The following is a 10,419-nucleotide window of genomic DNA, read 5'->3' on the forward strand; positions in this document are numbered from 1 at the left end:
TTATCTCTGTGCTCACTTACAAACGCTGATTGTTTTTGTTCATCTTTTACTCATCTTCCACTCCAAACTTCCTATCAATGTCTCTCAAAACCGAAAAACAAACAGAAAACAAAAGCAAAAGCAAGACCCTGGCAAAGTCTTACTTGTCACTGTTCCCATTGTCCTGTGATTAAAGAGGATGAGACAGAAAAGAACAAAGAAGCATAGTGTGTCTCCTGTGCACTTGGATGGGAGAGAGTTGACCAAGGAATATTATTTAGTATGTATACTTATACACACACACAATACACACATATAAATGTATTCTTATTTGTTCATCGTACTTATATACATGTTCATACTTTTGTTAGGTATTTATAAGTATTTAATCAGCTCAAACCTGTTTCCTGAACTTACCCCAACTATAAAATAGTCATTGTCTAGGAAAATACTCAAAAGAATGGACCAAAAAGGGAATATAATGATTATTTGACATGAATCTTGGTAATTGTTTTTATCTCACATCTTTCATCTGCTTTGCTCTGAGATCTGCTTTGGGTTCTGAATTCTGAATTTAATTTACATCCTACCCAGGGATTCTGTTAATTCTGAATTCTGGCTTAGGCTCTAGATCAACTGCTTACTACAGAGTCATCCTATTCCTGTGTGTTTGTGAGTGTGTGTGCTCGCATGCATGTGTGTTTTTCCTGGTATTCCAATCCTACCACTGATTAATTTAAGTAGTTGCTTTCCAGGATTATGTAGGAGATAGTGCGGCCTAAATTGCAGAGAACCTCATTTATCTAGGACCATTTGAAGGCCCTGCATGTAGCACCAATAATTTTTATATTCAAAATGTTGTATTATTTTGCATAATGAGGATTCCCAGATTAAAGATTTGGACTTCACAAAACTTGAATGTTTCTGTTTGTGACTGGCCTGTCCATGTAACACCTTTCTTATCAGTGCCACTTACCTAAGTTCAGGAAAGATTTTGTTATATAATGCATTTTTCCCCAATAAGAGTTGCCAGTCTTCACCCTGACTTCCTGATGAAAGACAATTCCATGAAGTTATGGAAGAAGTTGAGAAACAAGGTGAAAAAATAGACACCACTGTCAAGAGCAACCGAGATCCTACCTTAACATTCTCTTGAAACTGCTCATACTCAATTAGTAAGAAGGATTTTGTCTTTTATAAGAAAAAAGAAGAAGAAAAGATGAGCTTTTGTTTCTTCTATCTCAGAAGCACTGAAAAAAAATAAAATCACTGGGATACTTTTGTGGCATGTTTTCTTCCAGCAATTTCAACAGTACAAAGTAATGGAGCCACCCCCACACTCCCCAAATTGCACTGGACAGAGTTAAAAAGACAAGAAGACTTTAAGGCTATTGCAATAAAGGTCAAGACTATTGCAGTCAGGGAGACAAATCAAACTCAACTCTATTGAAGCAAAAGGTGGGAGAGTTTTTAAGCCCTGGGGTGGGCTAATGAAAAGCATTAGAGGACATTAGGGAGAGGGAGCTGACAGGATTGGTCCACTTGTATAGCCTCATTGGCACTTATTTAAGTCAGACTCCTATCCTCCTACAGACTGGAAGATAGGGGCTCTGTCTTCCTTGATGGTTACATTTCAAAATGTTGGTTCCCAGATCCCTGGGAAGACATTCTTGGGTTGTAAAACTGGCAAAAGGCTGGGAGAAAACTTACATCTGGAAAGAACAGAGCAAGAACTTAGAATTTCAAATTTAATAAACTAAATACTCTAAGAAAAGAAAAGGCAGGGACGTATACTTAGGAAAAAAAACTCTCTAAAATTTAGACAAGTTGACTGGAATATTACGACTGTGGTGGTCACTAAGAAGCTTAAAAATGTATACACAATATTTGGAGTTTGTCCTTCCATGCTAAATCACATAGTAATAAAAGTATTGGCAAAATTTCTTATAAGACATGGCATTAGAGATTATATAATAAAATTATATATAGTTATGAAGAGCTTAAATCACTTGTGATTTAAATTAAAGCACTAAAATGTTAAAGCACTAAAATTGATTATTGTGATATTTTGGATCTAGAAGAGGTAGGAAAGATGATAAATATTGCCAGGGAAAACGTTTTTAATATAATAGGCAGAGAGAAAAATAAAAATTTTCAGTGAATTATCATACAGTGAAAAATTCAGTGGACTTTCAGTACTGCTATATTTAAACATAAAAATCCCTTTCATTACATTGATGGCATATTAATTAGAAATACCTATGTACTTTCTTTATTAGAGTTATAACCAAAACTCTTGAGGTAACAGATAAAAATACAGCCACATTTTGGTACATTTGAAAGCACTGATATAGGCTTCAATTTTTTAGAAATTAAATCAAGATCATTGTATTAGTAGAAAGGTACCTCCACAGGCCTTCAGGAGCTGTCTTCAGTGAGATTCATACACAACGAATCAAATAAATCCAAGAGAAGTGCTGGAGAAGACAGTTTAAAATATCCACTCAGAGACACTCCATTTGAAATTATTATGGGGCTTTATTATATGTATATATATATTTATTTTTCTAAAGGAAATCTATCATGATTTAGAGCTCAAAAATTAAAACATTTATTGAACAGCTGTTGAAATGAAATATAGTTTTACTTTTGAAATATAAAAATTACACCCAGCAGATTTTGACTTCATAAAAATAAATATTAAGAACTATAGTTAAAGAATAGTTGATGAAGTACTGCCATCTTTTGGTTGTATAAATTACATATATACAAAATATAGAAATTTTAAATAGCCAAGAAAGCATATGTACAGCTTAAAAGTTTAGAGATTAAAATTTTAATAAACAACAAAGGAAATAGATGATAAATGTTAGGTTTTGGCAGAGACAGGCACACACCTTAGCAACAGAACTTTCAGAGGAAAACTGTCAAACTCTCAACTGCAAGCCTGTCGGCATTGATAGAAAGTAAGATATAACTAATATTATTTTAACACTCATTACTAGATTCATGTGCTCCATTCATGAGAAAAATTACCAATGAATGAAAAATTGTCAGATTTTTTGATGATATATTCATGAAAACTTGTGATTTAGAAGTAGATATTGTAGAAGAATTGTTTATTAACTTCCAAGGTTTTAATCTAGGAAGCTTAATAAATGCTATTAAATTTAACTAATGATACTTTTCAATGACAATTACTATATTCAGAGGTACATTTTCTATACATGTCATCAGTATAATAAAAAACCCCTGAAATTTCCCATTTGTATTTTTTCCCCAATTAATGACATAGAATAATTAAGAATTTTGACACTTACTACAGAATTTGCTCTTGCATTTAGCATTTTAATTAAACTCTTACAAGAATAAAACAATTGGAACACGTGAGTCTTTGATAAGTCGTAAAGGTAGGCATATGACATCACATTTATACAAAAAAATCAAGGTGTCTTTCTAATAGAGCTTATGTTTAAAAGAGAGGCAATCTAAGCATATTGCCTAACTTTATTTTAAATGAGCCTTCCCTACTCATATTAATTAGTCTTATAGGGTTGTGATAATCAAATAGTTCACATTATACAGTTAACTGGTCAGAAAAAAACAAATTTTATAAAGTGACGACTTGCTGAGAAACAATCTAGAATATATAGTATCTTGTATATACATGTATATATAGTACTCACACTTGTAAAACATGTTTTACTTTAGGATTTCCATGATTTTAAAGAGAATATCACCTAAAAGTTTCTGCAACATATATTTGTTTTTAAAGTAGAATACAATCTAAATAATATTTTTTAATGACATTAGCAAGATGGCAGATAAGTCATCGGGCTCTACCCTTCCCTTGCAGAAATCTAATTAGCAACTATCCATAGGCAGTAATACCTTTATGAATATCCCAGAATTTGAAAGTGATGCTAAGCTATGTCCTTGGGGGAAAAAAAAGAACTGAGAAAAGCACATCTGTGGGGTAGGAGGAACAGTTTTCTTTGACAACACAGCCCTTCCTCAAACTGGCACAGTGCCACACACAGAAAAATTCCCTAGATTCAGTTTCTATAGTGGAAAAAAGTGAATAGGAGGTGTATATTTATTATAGCTTCCTCACCATTCTAGAATCCTTTGCCAGAAGCTCATTCCTGTATTGTCTCATAGGAAACATTGGGAGTACCAGCAGGGCTAGACCACCTGGGCTTGGTTAGACACAAAGAATGGGGATGGAGCTCACAGCAATCAGTGTGCAGATCTTGGTTATTGTTCTGCGGCCTGGCCAATGGAGGTGCTAGACCAAAGAGACTAGCCAACAGCATCATACTATGGGGGGATGGTTCACAGATCTCCCAAGCTTGAGGCCTTAGCCATCTTTTCTAAACAGCCCCAGTGCTCTTGCTTAGTCCTCCCCGGGCTGGGAAGAAACTGAAGGTGAATGATTATCTGTGAAGGGAGTATCTGGCTTTGCCCAATCCCAGCTGCTGAATGGCAACTCCTCCAAGCCTTTGTTTTCTACATAAGTCTACCCTAGGCCAGAACGCACCCCTAAACCCTAAACTGTAAGGGTGGTATGTAAGGCATATTTATTCCAACTATGAAGGTTAAAAATAAAAATATTGAAAACAACTATAAATACTATAAATGCATATCTGTGGAGCATAGCCTCTGGCCTTGTTCACCCTGTTTTCCTGAGCTGCAACCCCAGAGATCTTATTCAGCCATAGAGCCAAGCATTCAGCCCTGCCCAACTTCAGATGTCAATCAACAGTATCACTCAGACAGGGAAGACAACCTGCAACCCTTCCCAGTTAGAGATGATCACAGAACTCAGCTAAAAGCTGCTCCTGACAACGGAATCATTCCAGCAGTCACACTGAACCACAGAGCACAGTCAGAAGTACCGTTCAATCTCAGAACACTGGGAGCAACCCATCCCACCTAGATAACTCAGATAGCTTTTCCTTTAAGATCAGGGACAAGGCAAGAATGCCCAGTCTCACTACTTCTTTTCAACAAAGTATTGGAAGTCCTAGCTGGAGCAATTAGATGAGAAAGAAATAAAAATCAGTGTGATAGAAAAGGAAAAATAAACGTGTCTCTATTTGCTGATTACATAATCTTATATATAGATAACCTAGATAACCCAGTACAAAAGTTTGCCTGTCCATAGTTGCAACCGCCCGGGCTCTCTAGAATTTCAGGCAAATAGGACAGACTTATCACCACCAAATAACATGTTCAAATGCCAGAAGAGGTGGATGTCTTCTTATATGCAGAGGCATCAACATAAGGACACAGGATTATGAAAAATCAGAAAAATATAACATCACCAAAAGAAACCAATAAGATTCTAATAATGGACCTAAAAAATGGAGATGTATGACATAACTGGCAAGGATTCATAATAATTTCCTCAAAGTAATTCAGGAGACTATAAGAAAATATGGATAGAATATTAAATAAAATTTAAAAAATTTATGAACAATATGAAACATTTGACATAGAAAAAGAAACAATAAAAATAGAAATTCTAGAGATAATGGGTACAAAAACCGAATGAAAAAAATCAGTAGATAGCTTCAACAGCAGACTTGATCAATCAGAAAAAGAAGCAGTACACTCAAAGATAGGACAGTTGAAATTATTCAGAGAAGCAAAAAGAAAAGAAGGAAAATAAAATGAAGGCCTATGAGAATTATGGAACACTATCAATGGAACTAACACTCACATAATAGAATGCAAAAAGGAGAAGATAGAGAAAAAAATCTAGAAAGTGTATTTTTAAAAATAATGATGGAAAATGTCCCAGATCTGAGGGAAGAAGCTTAGAGGTTACCAATTAAATTTAACCCAAAGAGAAACTTGTTAAGACATATCATCATCGATTTATCAAAAATCAAATACAAAGAAAAAATACTGAAAGTAGCAAGAGGTAGGAAATAAATCACATCAAAACATCTTTCATTGTATTTTTCAGCAGACACCCTACAGGCCAGGGGAGAACGGCATGATATATTCAAAGTGCTGAGAAAATAAAACAAAACAAAACAAAAAACAAACAAACAAACAAAAACCATAAATCTGGTAACCAAGAACATTTAACTCAGCAAAATTGTTCTTTAGAAGTGAGGAGAAATAAAAACATTGCCAAACAAAGGGAAGAGATTTAATCACCATTAGGCCTGCTGTACAGGAATTGCAAAAAGGAGTTCTTTAAGCTGAAATAAAAGGCAGATAATTAACAAGAACAACAACAACAAATGAGAAATTAAAAAAAACTCAATGATATAAGTAATATATAGTCATATTCATAATTATTAAACTGTAAGGGTGGTGTGTAAGGCATATTTATTCCAACTATGAAGGTTAAAAATTAAAATATTGAAAATAACTATAAATACTATAAATTGTTAACAGATACAAATTACAAAAAAAATTGTAAAAGTTGACTTCGAAATCATAAAAGGAAGAGAATGAAAGTATAATGTTTTTATATTCCGTTAAAATTAACTTGTTATCAGATTAAAGTATCATTTTAACTTGTTATAAAGATGAGATGTTTTATGTAAACTTCATGATTATCACAAAGCAAAAACCTATAGCAGTTGCACACACAGACACACACACACACAAATTCAAAGCATTCCACCACAAAAATCAAACAAACCATGAAGGAAAAAATAAAAATGAATAAAATACAAAAAACATAGGACTTAAAAAATGTATCAGAAAACAAGTTCTGAAATGGCAGTAGCAAGTCCTTACCTACCAATAATTTCCTCGAATGTAAATAGATTAAATACTCCAATAAAATATACAGAATGGCTTCACAGAACTGTTCAATGTTGTAAATTAAGGACCATTTTTCTCCAGTGTGTGCCTTGTAGAATATCTTCTACAGGTTCCAAAGGTTTGTGACAGACTTCTCTATGATGTGCAAAGGTGAGTGATGCCTGGACTTCAATGACAAATCTTGGTAAAAGGAAAGTTTCCAGATTATGGGCTCATAAGAAATATAGTAAAGCCTATTCCGGTGTTTTCCATGACACTATCAAATGTCTCCTAGGCTGAAATCTCTTAAGAAATTGTCATTTTAATTTAACAGGATATGTAAGAGTGCATATTACAGGACTTGTAATTATTCAAAAAAAAAAAGGTTTACAAACTCTTCTTTAAAAAATGTTTTCAGATCACCCAGGGCATTCACTGCAATATGCTCAAGGATGCTTATTTCTGGGATATATTTGTTTTTGGGAAGTGAACAAAAGTTAATTTGAGTAAAGCATATTGTACTTTGGATTCCAAATGTGAAGAATGAGAACAAAGAAAGCGGAAAAATAAAAGCTTTGGTTGATCCTGTCACTGTTTTTAGTGAACGTGGTGATATAGTATATCTTAATGCATCTATTTTAATAGAACAGAAAAAAGTAGATATAGTTTTTATCTGCAAAGAAATAGTAATAACAAATTATTCCTAGCACTTTTGATTAGTAAAAAAATATGACAATGGCGGAAATAGGAAAAGAAGTTATACAAAATGTAGGGAAAATCTAAGAAAATTTTGCTAAAGTTAAAAGTGCACTGTGAGTAAAATAAGGAAGAGAAATTATATTCAAAGAATTTAAAAATAATACTTTCAGCTACTAACTGAAACATTTTAAGGTGAACATGTTCAATAGTACACCTTGGAAAGAAGGCCTTATTATCTACTATATTTTCTCTGAACTTCAAATAATTTTATCAATTTGCTTCATCTATTTTTAATTCAATGCTTAAAATATTTTTAAAAAGTCTCTGGACTTGATATTTTTAATAAAAATCTGTAATTTCTCCAGGGTTGGCAAATCTCATCATACACTGAATGTTTTACGGAAAGGTAATTTCAAATTGGCCAAGAATATTTAAGAGATACTTTTAAAGTTAAAATGGACTGAGGTCAATTTAGATGTGCATAAATGATACAATTTAAGTGTTGCAAGGGTGGTCTAGGGTCTGATTTCCAATACAACGGCTCTCTTACAGCATGGTTCCTTGGGGGCCTAAAGCATTTTTAAAATATTATGTTAACTATCCTTCAGTATCATCATGAGGGAGGCTGAACCTATTATATCCAATTTGCAGGAGATACAAATAAGTCAATGAGAGGTTAAGTAGCTTATTCAAGGTCACCAAGAAAGTTCTAGTGGAGCTAAAAATGAGTCTCATCTTGAAATGATGTCATCTGACCAGGGGGACCCATTCAGAGCCATTATACTAAACATAAGTCTTAAGTAAAAGCATTAATTTCATTGAAGGCAGAACCTAAAAAGGTAAAAAAAAAGAAACCCCCATAACACCACAATTATATTTTTCATACTTAACATTTTGTTTCCCCACATTGCTGCTTCAAATTTCTAATTCCAAAAGCACCTTATTTTCAAGAAAAATAATGAAATTAAGGTAGAGTTAAATGACAATGAAGATGATGTTTACCAAATGGCAGCACAAGCTTGCAGACATCTGGGAAATTTGGGGGCTATGATTACTTGTTCTATAGATGTATTGCTAAGGTGCCACTAGTTGTCAAATTTATGAAGCCAAATTATTAGCCTTTGTGAAATTAAAGCGTGATTGTTTGAATCATGCCCAGAAAAAGAGATTGCATTGCAATGCTGTCATAGGAAAACAAGAATCACTAAAAGACACTACAGCTGTTCAAGCAGCAACTAGACAGACAAAGAAATGAAGGCACCTTGTGGTTTCTCCTGCCAATGTCTAAAACAGCCAGTTCTTGACAGTTTTCAAAGTACAAAGGCCATTGCAAAACAGCTAATCAATTCTCTGTTCTTCCTCTATACAGCCAAATAAATTATTTCCCACTGAAATCATATTGATTATTTAGGAAAAACAAAACTAACACATCAAATCGTTCAGTAATCGGTGGCTCTTCAGTAGACAGAGTTTACTTTCTTAATTTTCTTCCATAAAAATAGATAATTTTTCCCAAGAATTGAGCTACAGTGAATAATGAAAGATACAAAGCATGTTAAATGTTATCAGAGAGCTGTAAGCAAAATATTTTAATAAATAAACAATAACCAATGAGGGATTCAATGAGAAAAATTAAATATGGTAACACCTGCACACGTTGGGTGCATTCACAGGCTAAATGATTTATTCCTGCAAAATCCTGCATAATGGTTAAACTACACATATATTTGGAGCAAAAAAAAAAAAAAAAAAAAAAAAAATTCCGTAAATGTTTTTGTCACTTCTTGGCCATCATCATAGTTTTTATGGAATCTTTTTGGGATACAAACACCCCTAGAGAACCAATAAATTCTCTATCTTTTATGCTTATCTGAATTGGTAATGAAATTCATTCCATGTTAAACACCCTAAGGGGTAGCAGAATTGATTTTTATCCGGTGTTCTGGATAACATTTAGTTTCACAATTAAAAAGGCTACCTTGTGACTGTTGTGCTCAATTGGCATCTACATTTGCCATATGACTGGGAGTGATGTATCTATGTCCCTTGACAAGGTAAGATGCCATGACGAATTTAATTTCTACTCATCATAGATAGCTAAAATAATTTTTTCTATTTGATAATATGAAGAGTCAATGTATGACAATGCAAAACAAAGAGTTTGCCCATTCTAATTATATTATTTCTGAAGATTTGAACTACAATCAACATGTTTTACCAGTCAATCAGAACACACCTTATTTCCAAAATATAACCTGTTTGCCATATTGCCAATTCTGTTCTGATTCTAAAAAGCAATGCCAGAAGCTTTGTATTCAAGATACAAAACTTCTAATCTGGAACTGGTTACCTTTCCCTCAAACTACTATTGTCAGAATTGTTTGTGAACTCCCCAAAAGGAGCATATTCCAGGAATAACAAAAGCCAGAGCTCGAGATATACATTTTCCTGCCTGTGTTAGTTTGTTCTCATGCTGCTATATACTACTACCCGAGACTTTGTAATTTATGAAGAAAAGAGATTGAATTGACTCAAAGCTCTGCGGGCTATACAAGAGGCATGCCTGGGAAGGCCTCAGGAAACTTAAATCATGGCAGAAGGCAAAGGGGAAACAAACAGGTGTTCACATGGCCAGCAGGAAAGAGAGAAGAAAAAAAGGGGGAAGCACTATAAATTTTCAAACAACCAGATCTCATGAGAACATCATAGAGAAAGTTCACCCCATGATTAAATAAACTCCTGCCAGGTCCGTCTTCCAACACTGGGGATACAATTCAACATGAGGTTTGGATTGGGACACAGAGACAAACTCACTGTCCCGGTACTCAAGAGATGCATGTGAAAGCTATTTCCAACATAAATTGGTGGACAAAGTCATTCAGGGGACTACCAGAAAGATCCATTAATGGAATTTTATTTCTTCAAAACAATAAAAAGCAGCTTCCTTAAGCTGATATTCAATTATTTCTATAG

Source organism: Hylobates moloch, unplaced genomic scaffold, assembly GCF_009828535.3.
Source record: "Hylobates moloch isolate HMO894 unplaced genomic scaffold, HMol_V3 SCAFFOLD_17, whole genome shotgun sequence".
In the NCBI taxonomy this organism is placed as follows: domain Eukaryota; kingdom Metazoa; phylum Chordata; class Mammalia; order Primates; family Hylobatidae; genus Hylobates; species Hylobates moloch.